We start from the raw sequence: 19,138 nt of genomic DNA on the forward strand, positions 1-19,138 counted from the left end.
CTGGGTCCATTCAACCATTAGTAATCTCATTTATGTTGAAGACCTAGAGTACGCAATGAGCCAATACTCAGCATTGTGTGGCACTGTTAAATACTTACACTGTTGCTTTTGCTACCGCATTTTGTTTTCCTATTTAAAATAAAAGATTAAATTGGCTATAATTATATATGAACTATAAAAATAAACATAATAGCATGTAAAGGATTTTACATAGGATTTTAGATTTTGGTCTTTTAGGAAATATGTGCCCATATGAACATTTTTTGACCTACTCTAAAACAATGGGAGTATTTCCATGGATTTTAATGGGAGTAGGATTAATCCCTTACTTCTCTAGCCTGACAATTGTATAAAACAACACACTTAATTGCTGATATTCTTTATAGTTAATGATCCTTGTTAAATTCAGGGTTTTCTTGTCAGGCTGCTTGAAAAAGGAACTTGTACAGCAAATGTGAGCAAGTATCAGACCTCGCTTCCTAATCTAGAGCTATTACCACAACCCTGACTATAATAGCTTGGCATTTTCATCTGTTTGTATTTGAGACCCTAGAGACTACACATCTTAAACTGTGATTCCTCTGAATTTGGTATCTTTGTCTCCTTTTTATCTTTTGCTTTACCATTTGCAGACAAAGAGGCAATTTGCTAGATAATTTATTCTCTTCCCCCCTTGGCATCATTCCCTTTTCCTTGTCTGAACTTTTACATTTTGTTTTGTTGGGCTTTTTCCTCTGTTATTTTATCCAAACTAACCACAGTCCAAGGAGCCCAGGGCCTAGAAAGGAAAGAATATATATTGTAAATGTAAAAGGATTAAACACAAGAACCAAGCATAAAATTACACACACAGAAACACTCCTGCACAACCTGCCAACTATTCTTCATTGTGGGTACTGATCTATTACACAGGTACTAGCCAAGTGCAGAGTGGGTGATGCCAAAAACTACTGATACCCCTGAACCTTTTCTTCTGACACACATTCTTTTTCTTTTTTCTTTTCTTGCAATACAATATCAGTTCTGGCCAAAGCAAAATGTTACAAACCAGGGCTCATGAAAAACCTTACATTTGTGGTTTTTTTGCACACGGCAAAGGAAATAAACAACAAAATTCCAGCTATGCTTTGAGCAAATAACATTTTATTCTGCCCCTGGCCTAATTAATCCTAAGAATTGCAGGTTATGGGAGGAAAACGCTGCAAGATAATACAGTAGAGTTTATAAAAGGCTTGTGTAGCTTGCCTCCTCGAGGCTCATATGGGGATTAGTTCACCACAACTTCTTGTGGTCACTCAGCCTGTCTCAATCTCACCTTTAGGACTCTGGGTAGTTGTCGTCTTTGTAACTGAGCTGCTGTCTCTGAGTGACTTGGCTTTCTAGCCAGGTCTTTATTGTTTTCCCCCCACCCCATCCCCTTTCAGGGCCTGTCAAAGTCTCTTTGGACAAGCTGTCCCTCTGCTGTTCCAGGCAGTCTTCTATTATGTCTAAGGCTGTGCCCCCAGCGACTGGCAGGGGAACTCAGGCCCACCCTCTATGCTCTATGATATACTTTCTCCCAGCCTTTGTTGCTACTTTCTTGGGGTCTGACCTGCTTAGTCCTTCTATCCTCTGGCACTTCTGCATTTACCACCTGTCTTCCAATTCTGCACCTTGTTGAACCTCATCAGATTTCTTTAGGCCCAATCCTCTAATTTGTCTAGGTCCCTCTGTTATCCTATCCCTACCCTCCAGCATATCTACCACTCCTCCCAGTTTAGTGTCATCTGCAAACTTGATGAGGATGCAGTCCACGCCATCCTCCAGATCATTAATGAAGATATTGAATAAAACTGGCCTCAGGACCAACCCTTGGGGCACTCTGCTTGATACTGGCTGCCAACTAGACATGGAGCCATTAATCACTACCTATTGAGCCCCATGATCTAGCCAGCTTTCTATCCACCTTATAGTCCATTTATCCAGCCAATACTTCTTTAATTTGCTGGCAAGAATATTGTAGGAGACCGTATCAAAAGCTTTGCTAAAGTCAAGGAATAACTTGTCCACTGCTTTCCCCTCAAGTGCAGAATCGGAAGAATCCCACACACTGTTACAGACTAGGGACTAAGTGGCTAGGTAGCAGTTCTGCAGAAAAGGACCTGGGATTACAGTGGATGAGAAGTCAACAGTGTGCCCTTGTTGCCAAGAAGGCTATAGGCATTTTGGGCTGTATATATAGAATCACTTCCTGCAGATTGAGGGATGTGATCATTCCCCTCTATTCGGCACTGGTGAGGCCTCATCTAGAGTAGTGTGTCCAGTTTTGGGCCGCACACTATAAGAAGGATGTGGAAAAATTGGAAAGTGTCCAGCAGAGGACAACAAAAATGATTAGGGGTCTGGAGCTCACGATTTATGAGGAGAGGCTGAGGAAACTGGAATTATTTAGTCTGCAGAAGAGAAAAATGAGGGGGGATTTGATAGCTGTTTTCAACTACCTGAAAGGGGATTCCAAAGAGGATGGATCTAGACTGTTCTCAGTGGTAGCAGATGACAAAACAAAGAGTAATGGTCTCAAGTTGCAGTAGGGGAGGTTTAGGGTTGGATATTAGGAAAAATGTTTTCACTAAGGAGGGAGGTGAAGCACTGGAATGGTTATTTAGGGAGGTGGTGGAGTCTCCTTCCTTAGAGATTTTTAAGGTCAGGCTTGGCAAAGCCCTGGGTGGGATGATTTAGCTGGGGATTGATCTTGCTTTGAGCAGGGGATGGACTAGATGACCTCCTAAGGTCCCTTCCAACCCTGATATTCTATGATTCAAACAAAAATTATCGATTTGATATGGACAATTATCAAGTATGTTCTTTGACCTGCATTTATAGAGGATGTCAGACAAAATGATCATTATGGTCCCTTCTGGCCTGAAAATCTGTGAATTGTAGTACTACCTATACATTCCCTGAAAAGGCTAAGGGAATTAGATGCCCAAATCCCACTGAAAGATGAGACTTAGGGAGATGGATACCTAAATCCCTTAGGGCCCTTTGAAAATCTCAGTCATACTCGTTTTAGGGAATTTGCAGGTAACACTCATGAAATATGTTGAATTAACATTCATGGGTATTGAAGTCCTTGATTTAACCAAACAGATATAACAGAGGCAAAAACAGGGCAAGCTGCCCCACAAATAGCTCATCAATCCTGAGATGGATGGACCACCACCACCTCGCACTAGACTTGAGAAAGTATTGTAAATCACTCTAATCAGACTGCTGATTTGGTTTATATGAATATCTGTCTACTAAGCATTGAAGTAAACCCCCAAGTAGTTCAACCAGATCACATAGTAACAATTTTCAGTTACTACCAATTTGGGCTGTATTTTTATCAGAAACTAAGTATTGGTTTTGTGAGCATCTTTACATCTCTCCACTGTTTTGATTTGATGTATTTAACACATTGAGAGAAAACAAAAAAAGATACACGTTATTATAGCTCATTACTCTCATAGACTCATAGACTCTAGGACTGGAAGGGACCTCGAGAGGTCATCGAGTCCAGTCCCCTGCCCTCATGGCAGGACCAAATACTGTCTAGACCATCCCTGATAGACATTTATCTAACCTACTCTTAAATATCTCCAGAGATGGAGATTCCACAACTTCCCTAGGCAATCTATTCCAGTGTTTAACTACCCTGACAGTTAGGAACTTTTTCCTAATGTCCAACCTAAATCTCCCTTGCTGCAGTTTAAGCCCATTGCTTCTTGTTCTATCATTGGAGGCTAAGGTGAACAAGTTTTCTCCCTCCTCCTGATGACACCCTTTTAGATACCTGAAAACTGCAATCTTGTCCCCTCTCAGTCTTCTCTTTTCCAAACTAAACAAACCCAATTCCTTCAGCCTTCCTTCATAGGTCATGTTCTCAAGACCTTTAATCATTCTTGTTGCTCTTCTCTGGACCCTCTCCAATTTCTCCACATCTTTCTTGAAATGCGGTGCCCAGAACTGGACACAATACTCCAGTTGAGGCCTAACCAGCGCAGAGTAAAGCGGAAGAATGACTTCTCGTGTCTTGTTTACAACACACCTGTTAATGCATCCCAGAATCACGTTTGCTTTTTTTGCAACAGTATCACACTGTTGACTCATATTAAGCTTGTGGTCCACTACGACCCCTAGATCTCTTTCTGCCATACTCCTTCCTAGACAGTCTCTTCCTATTCTGTATGTGTGAAACTGATTGTTCCTTCCTAAGTGGAGCACTTTGCATTTATCTTTATTGAACTTCATCCTGTTTACCTCAGACCATTTCTCCAACTTGTCCAGATCATTTTGAATTTTGACCCTGTCCTCCAAAGCAGTTGCAATCCCTCCCAGTTTGGTATCGTCCGCAAACTTAATAAGCGTACTTTCTATGCCAACATCTAAATCGTTGATGAAGATATTGAACAGAACCGGTCCCAAAACAGAACCCTGCGGAACCCCACTTGTTATACCTTTCCAGCAGGATTGGGAGCCATTAACAACTACTCTCTGAGTATGGTTATCCAGCCAGTTATGCACCCACCTTATAGTAGCCCCATCTAAATTGTACTTTCCTAGCTTATCTATAAGAATATCATGCGAGACTGTATCAAATGCCTTACTGAAGTCTAGATATATCACATCCACCGCTTCTCCCTTATCCACAAGGCTCGTTATCCTATCAAAGAATGTTATCAGATTAGTTTGACACGATTTGTTCTTTACAAATCCATGCTGGCTATTCCCTATCACCTTACCACCTTCCAAGTGTTTGCAGATGATTTCTTTGATTACCTGCTCCATTATCTTCCCTGGCACAGAAGTTAAACTAACTGGTCTGTAGTTTCCTGGGTTGTTTTTATTTCCCTTTTTATAGATGGGCACTATATTTGCCCCCTTCCAGTCTTCTGGAATCTCCCCCGTCTCCCATGATTTCCCAAAGATAATAGCTAGAGGCTCAGATACCTCTTCTATTAACTCCTTGAGTATTCTAGGATGCATTTCATCAGGCCCTGGTGACTTGCAGGCATCTAACTTTTCTAAGTGATATTTAACTTGCTCTTTCCTTATTTTCTCTTCTAAATCTACCCTCTTCCCGTAAGCATTCACTATACTAGACATTCCTTCAGACTTCTCAGTGAACACCGAAACAAAGAAGTCATTAAGCATCTCTGCCATTTCCAAGTCTCCCGTTACTGTTACCCCCTCCTCATTGAGCAGTGGGCCTACCCTGTCCTTAGTCTTCCTCTTGCTTCTAATGTATTGATAAAAAGTCTTCTTGTTTCCTTTTATTCCCATAGCTAGTTTGAGTTCATTTTGTGCCTTTGCTTTTCTAATCTTGCCTCTGCATTCCTGTGTTATTTGCCTATACTCATCCTTCGTGATCTGACCTAGTTTCCATTTTTTATATGACGCCTTTTTATTTTGTAGGTCACGCAAGATCTCAAGGGTAAGCCAAGGTGGTCTTTTGCCACATTTTCTATCTTTCCTAACCATCGGAATAACTTGCTTTTGGGCCCTTAATAGCGTCCCTTTGAAAAACTGCCAACTTTCCTCAGTTGTTTTTCCACTCAGTCTTAATTCCCATGGGACCTTGCCTATCAGCTCTCTGAGCTTACCAAAATCCGCCTTCCTGAAATCCACTGTCTCTATTCTGCTGTACTCCCTTCTACCCTTCCTTAGAATTGCAAATTCTATGATTTCATGATCACTTTCACCCAAGCTTCCTTCTACTTTCAAATTCTCAACAAGTTCCTCCCTATTTGTTAAAATCAAGTCTAGAACAGCTTCCCCCCTAGTAGCTTTTTCAACTTTCTGAAACAAAAAGTTGTCTGCAATGCAGTCCAGGAACTTATTGGATAGTCTGTGCCCCGCGGTGTTATTGTCCCAACATATATCTGGATAGTTGAAGTCCCCCATCACCACCAAATCTTGGGCTTTGGATGATTTTGTTAGTTGTTTGAAAAAAGCCTCATCCACCTCTTCCGCCTGATTAGGTGGCCTGTAGTAGACTCCCAGCACGACATCACCTGTGTTTTTTACCCCTTTTAGCCTAACCCAGAGACTCTCCACCCTTCCGTCTCCTATGTCCATCTCCACCTCAGTCCAAGTGTGTACATTTTTAATATATAAGGCAACACCTCCTCCCTTTTTCCCCTGTCTATCCTTCCTGAGCAAACTATACCCATCCACACCAACATTCCAGTCGTGTGTATTATCCCACCAAGTTTCAGTAATGCCAATAATGTCATAGTTGTATTTATTTATTAGCACTTCCAGTTCTTCCTGCTTATTACCCATACTTCTTGCATTTGTATAAAGGCATCTAAGATACTGGTTTGATTTTGCCTCCCAGCTTTGCCCTGACCCTCCTTCCTCTCTGCCATTATAGCCCGTGCTCCCTCCTGTTTCCAACCCATCTCCCAGGTCTTGTTCCCCACTTACCTGTGGGGTTTGCTCACCTGTCCCCGTCGAACCTAGTTTAAAGCCCTCCTTACCAGGTTAGCCAGTCTGTGGTAAGGAGGGCTTTAAACTAGGTTCGACGGGGACAGGTGAGCAAAGCCCACAGGTAAGTGGGGAACAAGACCTGGGAGATGGGTTGGAAACAGGAGGGAGCTCCATCAATTGTTTACTCCCATTAAAATCCATGGAAATACTCCCATTGTTTTAGAGTAGGTCAAAAAATGTTCATATGGGCACATATTTCCTAAAAGACCAAAAAATAATCCTGAAGAATGTAGAAGAAATGTCTTTGTGATGTGCACAACAGATGCTGCTGCAAACCACTAGCAGTGTTACTGTAATAAAGACATGCAAAAAGGAAAAGAGGCAAGCCAGAAGTAAGAGTATAGGTCACTAGAACATGTCCTTTTAGTGGTTTACCATGATGACTGGTTTAGGTATCCTGGCTATAGGTGTTTGCTTAGCACAATTTATTAGCAGGGTCTTTATATATATATATATATATATATATATATATATATATATATATATATGTTTCACAGCTTTACAAAAGCATTATTATCCTCATTTTACAAATGGAGAAACTGAGGCATTGTGAGGTGATGTGACTTGCCTAAGGATACCTAGAAGGCCACTGTTGGGAATAGGACCCATATTCCCTGGGTCCTAGTCTAACACTCTATCCACTAGGTTACACTGCCTCCATAGTGGTGGCCTTCACCTGATTGTCATAGCGATGGAAGACACAACGGATCTCTAACCAAACTAAGAGCTAGTTTTATTAACGAGGAAAGCACCGAGACACTGAATTCTGGTGTAACCATTGTCTGTAATGTGTTGTAGTTATGCCTGGATCAACAAAACTTAAAGGGCCTGTTCCTGCAACTTTTCCACTTTGGACAAGGCCTAGGACTAAGTAAGGTCCATTGATGAGTTTCATTGCTCCAGATTGCAGGACTGGATCTAAACAGAAACTACCTCTGAGCAAGATGACTGTAGCAAAGTCTAAGAGTGCCCCACTGCAGCCATCTGGAAGGAGGAAAGAGTACATATTAATATTTTGAAACATTTATTTTCATTAATCATGAGAAGCCTCAAAGGTAGCCCAGTGCACCATGCATCTGAGAAGGTTCTTTTTTTTTTCTTGGAAGGAGTTTTACAATTAGGTTCACTCAGATTCCGAAGGAACTCTGAAGTTGAACTTATCCAATAATATAACTATCACTCTACCCTACTCAGGGGAACAATCTATTTAAATGCTAAAGTTATAACCCTCACACTTTGCTAAGGAAGCTACTTCCACAAATTAAAAGTGGAAAGGATGCATGACTGTGACAATCCAGTGGACATTTCCAATATCGTTTCAGAAACACCCCCACTGCCAATAGATAAGATATTGACAATACGTAACACTGAAAGAGCTGTAGAGTAGTGGATGACTGCAATGGCTCTGTAGGTTGTCTACTGTAACGATTTGCTGTGAGCTGGAACACACAATAGAGAAATTCAACCAATACCATAAGGACAAGACAGATAATATACATATGTAAAGAAGTGAAGTACTTTATGAAAAACTCTCAGATACTATGTAGAGTATAAAATATACAGAGGCTAGAATAAAAATCCTACAGATTTGTAAATGTCTATGTTGCATCATTTCATGGGATACCCAGATAAAAATGGTGTTTGCAACTGGGGCTCAGAAGCAACAGATAGTTCCAAGTGTGACACTGAAAATCAGAGACGATACACATCATTTGTTACTGTTATGGAACCCTTGAAGTAAATACAAGTTGTCACAATTGGCTTGAATTAGCTAATTATTTCTCATACATCATAAAAAAGGAACGCTGCCTTTGGGAAGCATTCATTTCATGGTGAATGTGCTTGGTGTAATTATAAATAAGAAGATATTGACATTACCTCTGTCAATTTTTTAATTTAACTGATTTTTAAATAAATTATTCACAAGACAATTACATTAGTGCATGTGTGCAGTATGTATTAACTATAAATGTGACTGTTCTTACTATTTCTGGATTTAGAATTTCTCATTGCATTATAAAGAATTTATTCATTTTTCCCTCTTTCTCTCTTCAAAAATATATTGGCCATCAAATAATAAAGTATTGTTTACTCCTGTAAAAATATCTAAATGTATATTTGTTACAAACGTTCCCAGATTAGTGAACAGTGGTCATATGAAGTATTTTTCCATACTGCATAAACATCACTATGGCATATTATGTATTATAGATTCAGTCAGCATATCCTTCTGCACAAGGTTTCCTTAACAGGTGTTATTGACATAGTTTTTGTACTTCTAGCATATGTTCTTTTTCTTTCAAGAGTAACAGTTTCTAAAAAGCTGTTCCTCTTCTTAACTACGATTGGAGATGGTGATAGCTTCCAAGAATTACCTTTTTGTTACAGTGATGTCTGTCAGAGACCACTGGGTTTCTTACAGTGTTAAGACTGCTAGAGCACTAAGATAGGAGTGGGATTTTGTCTCTTAAAGGCACAGCCTTTACACTCATGGGTGAGGATAAAGGTAATTTTCAACTCAGAATCACTGCAGCACTGTTTGCTGGCTTCCCTCCTTCCCAGCCACATTTCTGCCCTCAGCTTCCTCACCCACCTCAGCTCTGCCCTGGCCATTCTTCCATGACAGGAATTTCAAGGGCCTCCTCAGAAGGCAGCTGGTGGCTATCTTATGCAGTCCCTATGCTAAGGAAAGCCAGAATCAAGTTTTTAGATTTCATTTACACTGCTCTGGATCCTTTATTTGGCATGCAGTAGCCAGAGTAGAGTTGAAGGTCTCACCCTTAGGCACTTTGGCTTTGATCCTTCACAGAACTATTCAGGTACTTAAAGTTAACCACATGCTTTAGTGCTTTGCTGGATTAAGTCCTTACAGCTGAGGAACTGTTGAAGGAAACGTTGGGATTTTCTGGGCAAGACATGATTTGTAAATTGTGAAGTAGTCCAATTATTTTCCTTTCTCTGTGTCCCCTCAGGCTGCCCCTTTCCAAGTGTTCACTGTCTCTGTAATATCAACTCTAGTCTCTAAGGATGATTTTTAAGGACTTAGGACCTACACTGCCACCATACAATTACATATAACTAAATATCACAAATACTCTGACCAAACCATCAAGTCTGGCTATTAAAGCAATGAAATCACACAGCTGAAATTATATTGAGACAGGGCTTTCCTTACGGCTCTGACAGCAGTGCTAGTTTCCTTTCATTTCACTCCACAGCTTTGGGCATCATGGTTGCTACAGATTCCTGTACGCATCCTTAACAACAACATAGTTCTTCAGATAATTGACAGATAAATCAAGTTACCATCAGTTCAAGATGTACACAATATAGTTCATTTGATGTACACAAATTCATTTGCCAACCGGGAATCTACTTTGAAGAGCAACTTCTGTTATCACGTGCCCTGAAATTCAGAAATATATTTTGTTCCATTTCCCCACCAACATAAGAAACAAAGGTTGTTAAAACTCATTGTAAAAACATTACATATTTTTCTCATCCAAAAATTACAGACAATTTTTCCACTTATTTTGTTTAGAGTATCATTAGCACATGGGCAATTTCTGATTGGGTCTGGAAGATAATATTTTTTAGAAGAAAAATGAGACTATGTAGGATGTAAATAACTTGATGCTAAGAGTAAAAACAGACTAATGTTTTACTCTAACTGTATAATATAGCCATCATCTTTTCCATGAATGTAAACTGGATCATTACAAACCAACTGTTTGGAAGCACGATTAACTCTACTCCAATCAGTTATGATTTCCATTCTGTGGCATTTCTTAGAATTTTCAGAATATACAATAAGATTTCTAAATCATAATGAATCTTGTGCATCTTATCATTTATGCATTCAAGAGAATGACACTCCTTCATCCACTATCCCACTACAAACCAGAGATCCCAATCTGCTGTGTTCATTCTCTGCTTATAGTCTCAGACCGAGATTTTCAAATCCACTTAAGGAATTTGGATGAGCAATTTCCATCAATATTAGGCTTTTAAGTGGCTTTGAAACTGTCAGCCTGGATATCTATCCTGTTCTTCTCCTAAAAGGATTCAGGACTCCACTATTCAAATACACTCCAGAAGTTAGCTTTAGCCCATCCATTGTACATCTTAATGCTGGTATTTTGAAAAGCTCGTGCAAATGGAGGTGGTCTGTTGCATGTTCTAAATGGAGCAGAGTATGGTAATTTTTCAGTAGAGTATTAGTTGCCCAGTGACAGAGCATTCAGCTGGGATCAGCGCATCCAGGCAGATTGGGGACACAGATCAAGAACTGTTGTTCAGAACTCCAGCTCTACCCATCCGCTGTTTAGAAAACTCCCTGGAATTCTAGAGCATCCAAAACGGTATGTTCACATTCCTTGCTACATGTCCAAATAATGCCTCCCTCCCTTTTGAACATTCCTTTTATATACCATGGAGGGGAGGCGCTGTGTATGTTAGACCTGCTTGGCAAAAAAAACAAAAAAACAAAAAAAAAAACAAAAAAAAAACACATGGTTGGGGGTGATCATGGAAATTTTCAATACAGATGGGAAAATAAAAAACAAAATAGTAGGCCGATTTCAAGAGAGAAAAGCCACCAAAATGACTTATGGGAATTGTAGTTCGGTTACCTCATTCTGCCATTATCTTCTGTAGAGGTGATCTCCCTCATCAGACTACATTTCCCATGATGCACCTGAGTCTCATCCCTTGGTTGGAGCGGCAGTGCCTCATGGAAGGCTTTATCCAGCATGGGAGCCCTGCCCGTACCGGACAGTGGGGACAACCTTTAGTTTTTCAGATGTTCAATGTTTTGCCAACAACTTTTTCCCATGGAAGGCTGACCCTTTTCATCAAAAAACAAATTTAATTTAGTCAAAGACAACATTCCATTAAAAAAAAAAACACACCACATTTCTGTGATTTTCCCAGGTGCCCAACTTGAGACCCTGGGGTCAGATTTGTGGAAGCGCTGAGCACTTACAGCTGCAACTGAAGTCAGTGGGAGCTGTGCTTTACAGATATGAATTGCTACATAATGCTAAGAATTCTGGAAAAATCAGGCAAAATTACTGGTTACTTTTGACCTTAATGACTCCACTGCCTCAGGTTCCCATCTGTTAAATGGAGATAATATCACCCCTTTAACTGAGCACTGTCCATCTTGTGCTGTGAATGAGGCAGGGTTCCTATCAAGCAATTGTATGTTATGTAATTAAAATCTGTATCATAATTAATACATACAGGTAACCTTGTAAGTCAATTATTTTTCAACCTTAAAATTCTTTTAACATTATATGTACTGCACTCAGGAAATAAAAAAAAACCTTAAGCCAAATAGGTGCACAAACATAGATATGGGAGCCTAGTTTTAGGAATTTAGGGCAGGTCCAGACTAGAGCTTTAAATCGATTTAAACAGCTTTAAATCGATTTAAAGCTGTAACCGTCCACACTACAGAGTACAGTAAATCGATTTTAAGGGTCCCTAAAATCGATTTCTGTACTCCACCTAAACGAGCGGAGTAACCCTAAAATTGATTTTATAAAATCGATTTTATGCTAGTGTGGATGGAAACAGAAGTTAATGACCTCCGGGAGGTATCCCATAGTGCACCAGTGGCCGCTCTGCACAGGGAAAGGAACTCTACTGCTGGCCAGGTAAACAGGAAAAGCCCCGGGAACTTTGAAATTTCAGTTCCTGTTTGCCCAGCGTGGAGCTCTCAGCAGCAGAGATAACAATGCAATCTCCTGAGAATAGGAAAAGAGCTCCAGCATGGAACACACAGGAGTTACAGGATCTGATCGCTGTATGGGGAGAAGAGTCAGTGCTTTCAGAACTGAGATCCAGCAGAAGAAATGAGAAAACCTTTGAAAAGATTTCTAATGCCATGAGGCAGAGAGGACACAGTAGAGACTCGTTGCAGTGCAGGGTGAAAGTGAAGGAGCTCAGACAGGCGTATCAGAAGACCAAAGCAGCAAAGGGCAGGTCAGGATCTGGCCCCAAAACATGCCGCTTCTACGAGGAGCTGAACGCAATATTGGGGAACTGTGCAACGACAACTCCCCCCCTTGTCTGTGGATTCAGAGGTGGGGGTAGTGATCTCTGCCCCTGCTGAAGATTTAGAGGACGGCGAAGATCACGATGAGGACCAAGAGGACCAAAGAGGAGGACGAAACAGCAGAGAGCACAGAGCATCCAATTCCCAGTAACAGCCAGGATCTTTTCATAACCCTTACAGAAGTACCCTGCCAGCCCTCTCAAGCCTGTAGCACAGAAAATGATGCTGTGGAATCGTCCTCTGGTGAGTGCACTTTTTTTTTATTAAAAGCGTAGGCTGAATGAATGCAAGCCTTTTTTACTGACTGATATTCATGAGTGCTTGCATGCAGTAGCTGGAATTAGAGTTACTGGAACAGTCTGTTAACATGTCTGGGGATGGAGCGAAAATCCTCCAGGGACATCTCTATGAAGCACTCCTGGAGGTACCCCAAAAGCCTCTGCAGAAGGTTTCTGGGCAGGGCGGCCTTATTCCGTCCGCCATGAAACGAAACTTTACCACGCCATGACTGCAGCACGTAATCAGGTATCATTGCATGACAAATCCTAGCAGCAAATGGACCTGGCGACTGCTTGCATTCAAGAAGCATAATTTCTTTTTCTCTGTCTGTTATCCTCAGGAGAGTGATATCGTTCATGGTCTCCTGTTAGAAAGTAATGTACTTTTAGTAAGGAAACAGAGATGACCATTCATTCCTTTCTTCTGTGCTGAGCCAGTAAATGAAAAACCTAAAACAATGACCCAGGTGGTGGTTGTTAGAAAGCTATTCATTACTACGGGGCGGTGTCCCCTAGCACTTGGCCAGCATGAATCATCCCTATTAATTGCCATGGCAGAGGGGGGATGGGGTTAGGTAGATGGCATTACAGCTAACTCCAAAGTGCAGCACAGATGATTGTGGGAGGGAACTTGTATTTCCCTGTGCTGCACCTTTTCCATGGCTTAAGAAAAGAAACCAGTGTTGTTCCTTAAAGCACTTTGCCCCAATACTGTTCATGCTACCTGATAATAGCAGGGGGTGCTGGGTACTACAAGCCAATGCACGGTTCACTACCAAATAACTTACCATTGTCTCCGGACACGGTCTGTGTGCTCCCCTGACCTGCGTCTGAGCTGAAATCTCAGTCCTCAGCCACAAGCAATGAGTATTAAAAGAATCCTAAGGCGACCTTGTGGTAAAGTTACATGTTCAAGGTATGGTGAATAGCGCAGTTCACTGAGAAAGAATGTATCCATTGTTCTGTGAAATGTGTCTCTTATGATTCTTCTATCACTCTTTCCACCCACCCCCCCCACACACACACACAGCTGCAGATTTCTCCAGCCTCCCTCTCCCTTCTCCTGTCCGACGGGGAGGTCACATAAGAAGGCTAAGAAAAAAGAGGACGCGTGAGGAGATGTTCACAGAAATTATGGCAGTAACCCGTACTGAGAGAGCTCAGCAGGGAGACTGGAAAGAATTGGTCGCCAAGTACAGGGAGGCTGCCAGTCAACGCGAAGACAGGAGGGACCAACGCGAAGACAGGAGGGATGCTAAAAATGATTTAAGGTGGCAGGAAGATCAGCGCTGGCGGGCAGCAACACTGGATCTTCTTCGTGATCAGACTGACATACTCCGCGATATGCTGGAAGAGCTGCGTGGTCTCAGGTTGCCTCTGCAGCCCATGTATAACCTCCCTCAGTACTCACCCTGTCCCACACCTTCCAGAACCAGGCGTGTAAGAACGCGTGGGGGAAGGGTATCTGCACCAGCCAACTACACCCCTGTGGACAGTCCAACCAGAAGGCTGTCATTACATTGAAAACCCCTTACTGTTATGTTTCTTCCCTCCTGTACTCCTCCCAAACCTCTCCCTTGGCACCATTTACTTACTGTACTCTCAGGACATGCTATTCAAAGTCAGTGTGAGGGTGGGTTGTTAAAGAAATAAAGCATGCAGCTTTGCAAAGCTTCAGGGAAGCTAGTTTGCAGCATCAGGAGTTAACACATGGGGAGGGGGATAATACAGGGAAAATGAACAAAGCAGTCATACCGTACCATGGTCCATGATAAATCTTGTTATGTCTTCTCTGATGCACCTTCTTCTTACCAACCTCCCTCCCCCTTCCTCCAAACCTCCCTCTCTCCCTTCCCCGGAGAACCCCGAGTTATCAAATTTCATGCACAGAATTGTAACAGCAAGCATGATGATTGATTGCTGAAAGGGTCTGATTTTTAATAAACAACTCAATTTCTTTAACAAACAACAGAAACTTTATTTTCAATAAGCAAGCAGTTAAGGAAGGGTGCAGGGAAGCTCGTTTGCAGCAGCCAGAGTCAAGACATGGGGAGGTAGGTAATAACAGGGAAATAAACATACCAATCACACCGTTCCCTGGTCCATGAAGCCACTTCTGGGATCCCTTAACTGACTTTGTCTTTCCGTCCTATATCCATCCCTAACCCTAGCCATTTACTATTCTCCTCCCAAAAAAACCCTATTAATGTAATTCTATTCGCAGACTTAAAAAAGCAAGAGGGAGGGTGCGCTGCTTACAGTGACTGTCTTTTAATAAAGAATTCACTGTTTTCCACATACACAGACAGCTATTTTAATTACCATAAGCAAGCAGTTGTGGAAGGCTGCAGGGAAGGCAGCTTGCAGCAGCAGGACTGAATACATGGGGAGGGTGGTAATCAATGGAAAAGAAACTCAGCATTCAAACTGTACCCTGGCCCATGAGGAAGCTACTTTTCAGGGCTTCTCTGATGCGCACAGCATCCTGGTGTGATCTTCTAATTGCCCTGGTGTCTGGCTGCGCATAATCAGCAGCCAGGTTGTTTGCCTCTGCCTCCCACCCCGCTATAAAGGTCTCCCCCTTACTCTCACAGAGATTGTGGAGCACACAACAAGCCGCAATGACAAAGGGGATATTGGTTTGGCTAAGATCTGAGCGAGTAAGAAGGGTTCGCCATCTTCCCTTCAATCTGCCAAATGCACATTCAACCACCATTCTGCACTTGCTCAGCCTGTAATTAAACAACTCCTGAGCACTGTCAAGGCTGCCTGTGTATGGCTTCATTAGCCAGGGCATCAAGGGGTAGGCTGCGTCCCCAAGGATAACTATAGGCATTTCAACTTCTCCAACTGTTATTCTCTGGTCAGGGAAGTAGGTCCCTTGCTGCAGCCGTTTAAACAGTGTAGTGCTTCTGAAGACACGTGCGTCATGAACCCTTCCTGGCCATCCCACGTGGATGTTGGTGAAACATCCCTTGTGATCCACCAGGGCTTGCAGCACCATCGAAAAGTACCCCTTGCGGTTTATGTACTGGGCGCCCTGGTGCTCCGGTGCCAAGATAGGGATATGGGTTCCATCTATGGCCCCCCCACAGTTAGGGAATCCCATTGCAGCAAAGCCATCCACAATGGTCTGCACGTTTCCCAGAGTCACAACCTTTCGAAGCAGCAGCTTAATGATTGCTTTGGATACTTCCAGCACAGCAGCCTCCACAGTAGATTTTCCCACTCCAAATTGATTACTGACTAACCGGCAGCTGTCTGGCATTGCAAGCTTCCAGATGGCTATTGCCACTCGCTTTTCCACTGTGAGGGCTTGTCTCATCCTGGTATTATGCCGTTTCAGGACAGAAGAAAGCGAGTCACAAAGTTCAAAGAAAGTGCTCTTATGCATGCGAAAGTTCCGCAGCCACTACGAATCGTCCCACACCTGCAGGACTATGCGGTCCCACCAGTCAGTGCTTGTTTCCCGTGCCCAAAAGCGGCGCGGAACGGGTGGAACCTCCCCCATAACCGTCAGGAGCTCCAAAGTGCAGGGGCCCGGGGTGTTGGAAAACTCGTTCTCCAAGTCCTCATCACTGTCGTCCCTGCAGTCAAGCATTCTCTCTTGCATTTCTGACTCATGGTTCAGCATGGATAGCACGATAATGCGTGAAGTATTTACAGCATTCGCGATCAAGGATAAGAGCAGACCTGGATCCATGCTTGCTGCAAAATGGCGTTTTCTCACTGCAGCCAGTAAAAACCGCGCGAAGTGATTGTGTTCCGCTGACAGGAAGGGGGGGGGTGAGGCTGTACCCAGAACCACCCACGACGGGGATTTTGGCCCCATCATGCACTAGGGTAGTATCCCATAATTCCAAAGGCCAGGGACCCATGCAGGAACTGTGGGATAGGTACCCAGAATGCAACACTCAGGGAAAAGATGGACGCCAGGGAACATGGACGCTCAAAATCGATGTAAGTAGCCCTAGTGTGGACGCGCAAAATCGATTTTATAAAGTCTGCTTTATAAAATCAATTTTAATAACATCGATTTTAACCTGTAGTGTGGACGTGGGCTTAGAGAGAGAGAGAGAGATGCTCTTCTACCTTGGTGGGTCCCACACTTATTGGAAGATTTTGCTCACCTCTGAGATTCACAGTAGACCTCAGTTTGGCCACTTTTGTGGCTCAAATCTGCTGTTCACTCAGATAACCTCATCACTGGCCAGCATGGGGAAAAGAGAGTAAGAACAATCCCTGCAGTTTCTGCTGATCCCCAGTGTGGGTCAGGGAACAGCCCAGAGACCTTCCCCTCTGGTGGAACCTTCTGTGTTGGATCAGGAGTTGGGAGGGAACCTGGGCCCACCTCTACTCCGGGGTTCCAACCTAGAGTCCTGTGGATCACAGCTGTCTAGAGTGCCTTCTGGAACAGCTATGCAACAGCTACAATTCCCTGGGCTACTTCCCCATGACCTCCTCTCAACACCTTCTTTGTCCTCACCACAGGACCTTCCTCCTGATGTCTGTTAACATTTGTACTCCTCAGTCCTCCAGCAGCACATCTTTACTCCCAGCTCCTTACATACACCTCACTAACTGGAGTGAGAACCTTTTTAAACCAGGTGTCCCAATTAGCCTTAATTCTAACAGCTTCCCAATTGGCTACAGGTGTCCTAATAAGCCTGCCTGCCTTAATTATCTCTAGAAAGTTCCTGAGGGTTCTGGAATAGTCCCTGTTATCTTACCCAGGGAAAAGGGAACTGCTTAACCTGGAACTAATGTATCTTCCTTCGACCACCACTCTCTTGTAGCCATCTGGCCTGACTCTGTCACAATATACAGACCCACACACCAAATATATATATATATACATACACACACACACACACACACACACTGTGACAGACCCAAACCAGTGGGGTACAGGAGTCTGGTAGAGGGCAAATATACTCATCACTGGATGAGTAGTTTTCTGTTCTCTGAGTGACCAGAGCAGGGGCTGCACTAGAGTGATCAGGAACCTGCTAGAACCAATTAAGGCAGACAGGCTGATTAGAACACCTGCAGCCAATCAAGGCAGGCTAATCAGGGCACTGGGTTTAAAAAGCTCACTCCAGTCAGGGAGTGGGGAGCCAGAGGAGAGAAAGTGTGTGTGAGGAGCTGGGAGCAAGAGGCACAAGGTGCTGAGAGTGAGAGGGTGTGCTACTGGAGGTTGAAGGAGTACAGGCATTATCAGACACCAGGAGGAAGATCCTGTGGTGAGGATAAAGAAGATGTTTGGAGGAGGCCATGGGGAAGTAGCCCAGGGAGTTGTAGCTGTCATGCAGCTGTTACAGGAAGTACTATAGACAGCTGCAATCCACAGGGCCCTGGACTGGAACCTGGAGTAGCGGGTGGGCCCGGGTTCCCCCCCAAACCTCCCAACTCCTGATCAGACACAGGAGGAGCTGACCCAGACTGTGGGGAAGATCACTGAGGGGAGCAAATCTGCCAATAAGCGCAGGACCCACCACGGTAGAGCAGGAACTTTGTCACAATACATACACACACAGACTCTGTTATGAAAGATTCTACTGCTTAGAGAAATACTCTTTATACTTAAAATAGGGACTACTGCTTGAACTTCTAATAGCTCTAAAATAGAATGATCTTGAAAGCTTAAACTGCACAAGCTAAGAGTAACTGGGAGTGTAGGCACGCTCTGGCAACACTTCTATTCCCCAGCCACATCCTCTATGCTGGAAACAGAGGAGATGATGATGATGAAGAATCACTACAGTAATTCTGTGCCACCCAAGGATTTTCCCTGCATAAGGGAATCCTCAAGTACCCTTGTAAATTGACTTCAGGGCAGCTTTGCACTGCTGGAGCAATACAAAGCTATTGCAGCACAGCCAAATATGTGTCCCTGTATAATTTAATGTCTTACAAAGGCAGGAATGATTAAAATCAGTGTTTTATACAGTGTGCATTGTATTATTTATAAAACTAAAAATGAAGTACCTACTCTAGAGAGAAGAACAGTTGCAAAGAGCAAAACTACCATATGTCAATTTCTTCTTAGAGAATGCTGCAACCATCCACAGCTGCAATGAGCTCTCAGCTGCTATGCAGTAGAATAAGTCGCTTTTGCTTATTTACAAAAAAAGAAGAGGTGAAAAAACCTAACATTACTTCAGCATGAGAATTCCAAAACACATGGAGGCAAATAAAAGAAGGAAGGGAATGCAATCCAAAGGGCTGTTCACAGATGGAGCATTAAAATTTAGCATAGAGCCTTTGTACTGGATTTGCTTAGCCA

Source organism: Gopherus flavomarginatus, chromosome 6 (assembly GCF_025201925.1).
Source record: "Gopherus flavomarginatus isolate rGopFla2 chromosome 6, rGopFla2.mat.asm, whole genome shotgun sequence".
Lineage (NCBI taxonomy): Eukaryota > Metazoa > Chordata > Testudines > Testudinidae > Gopherus > Gopherus flavomarginatus.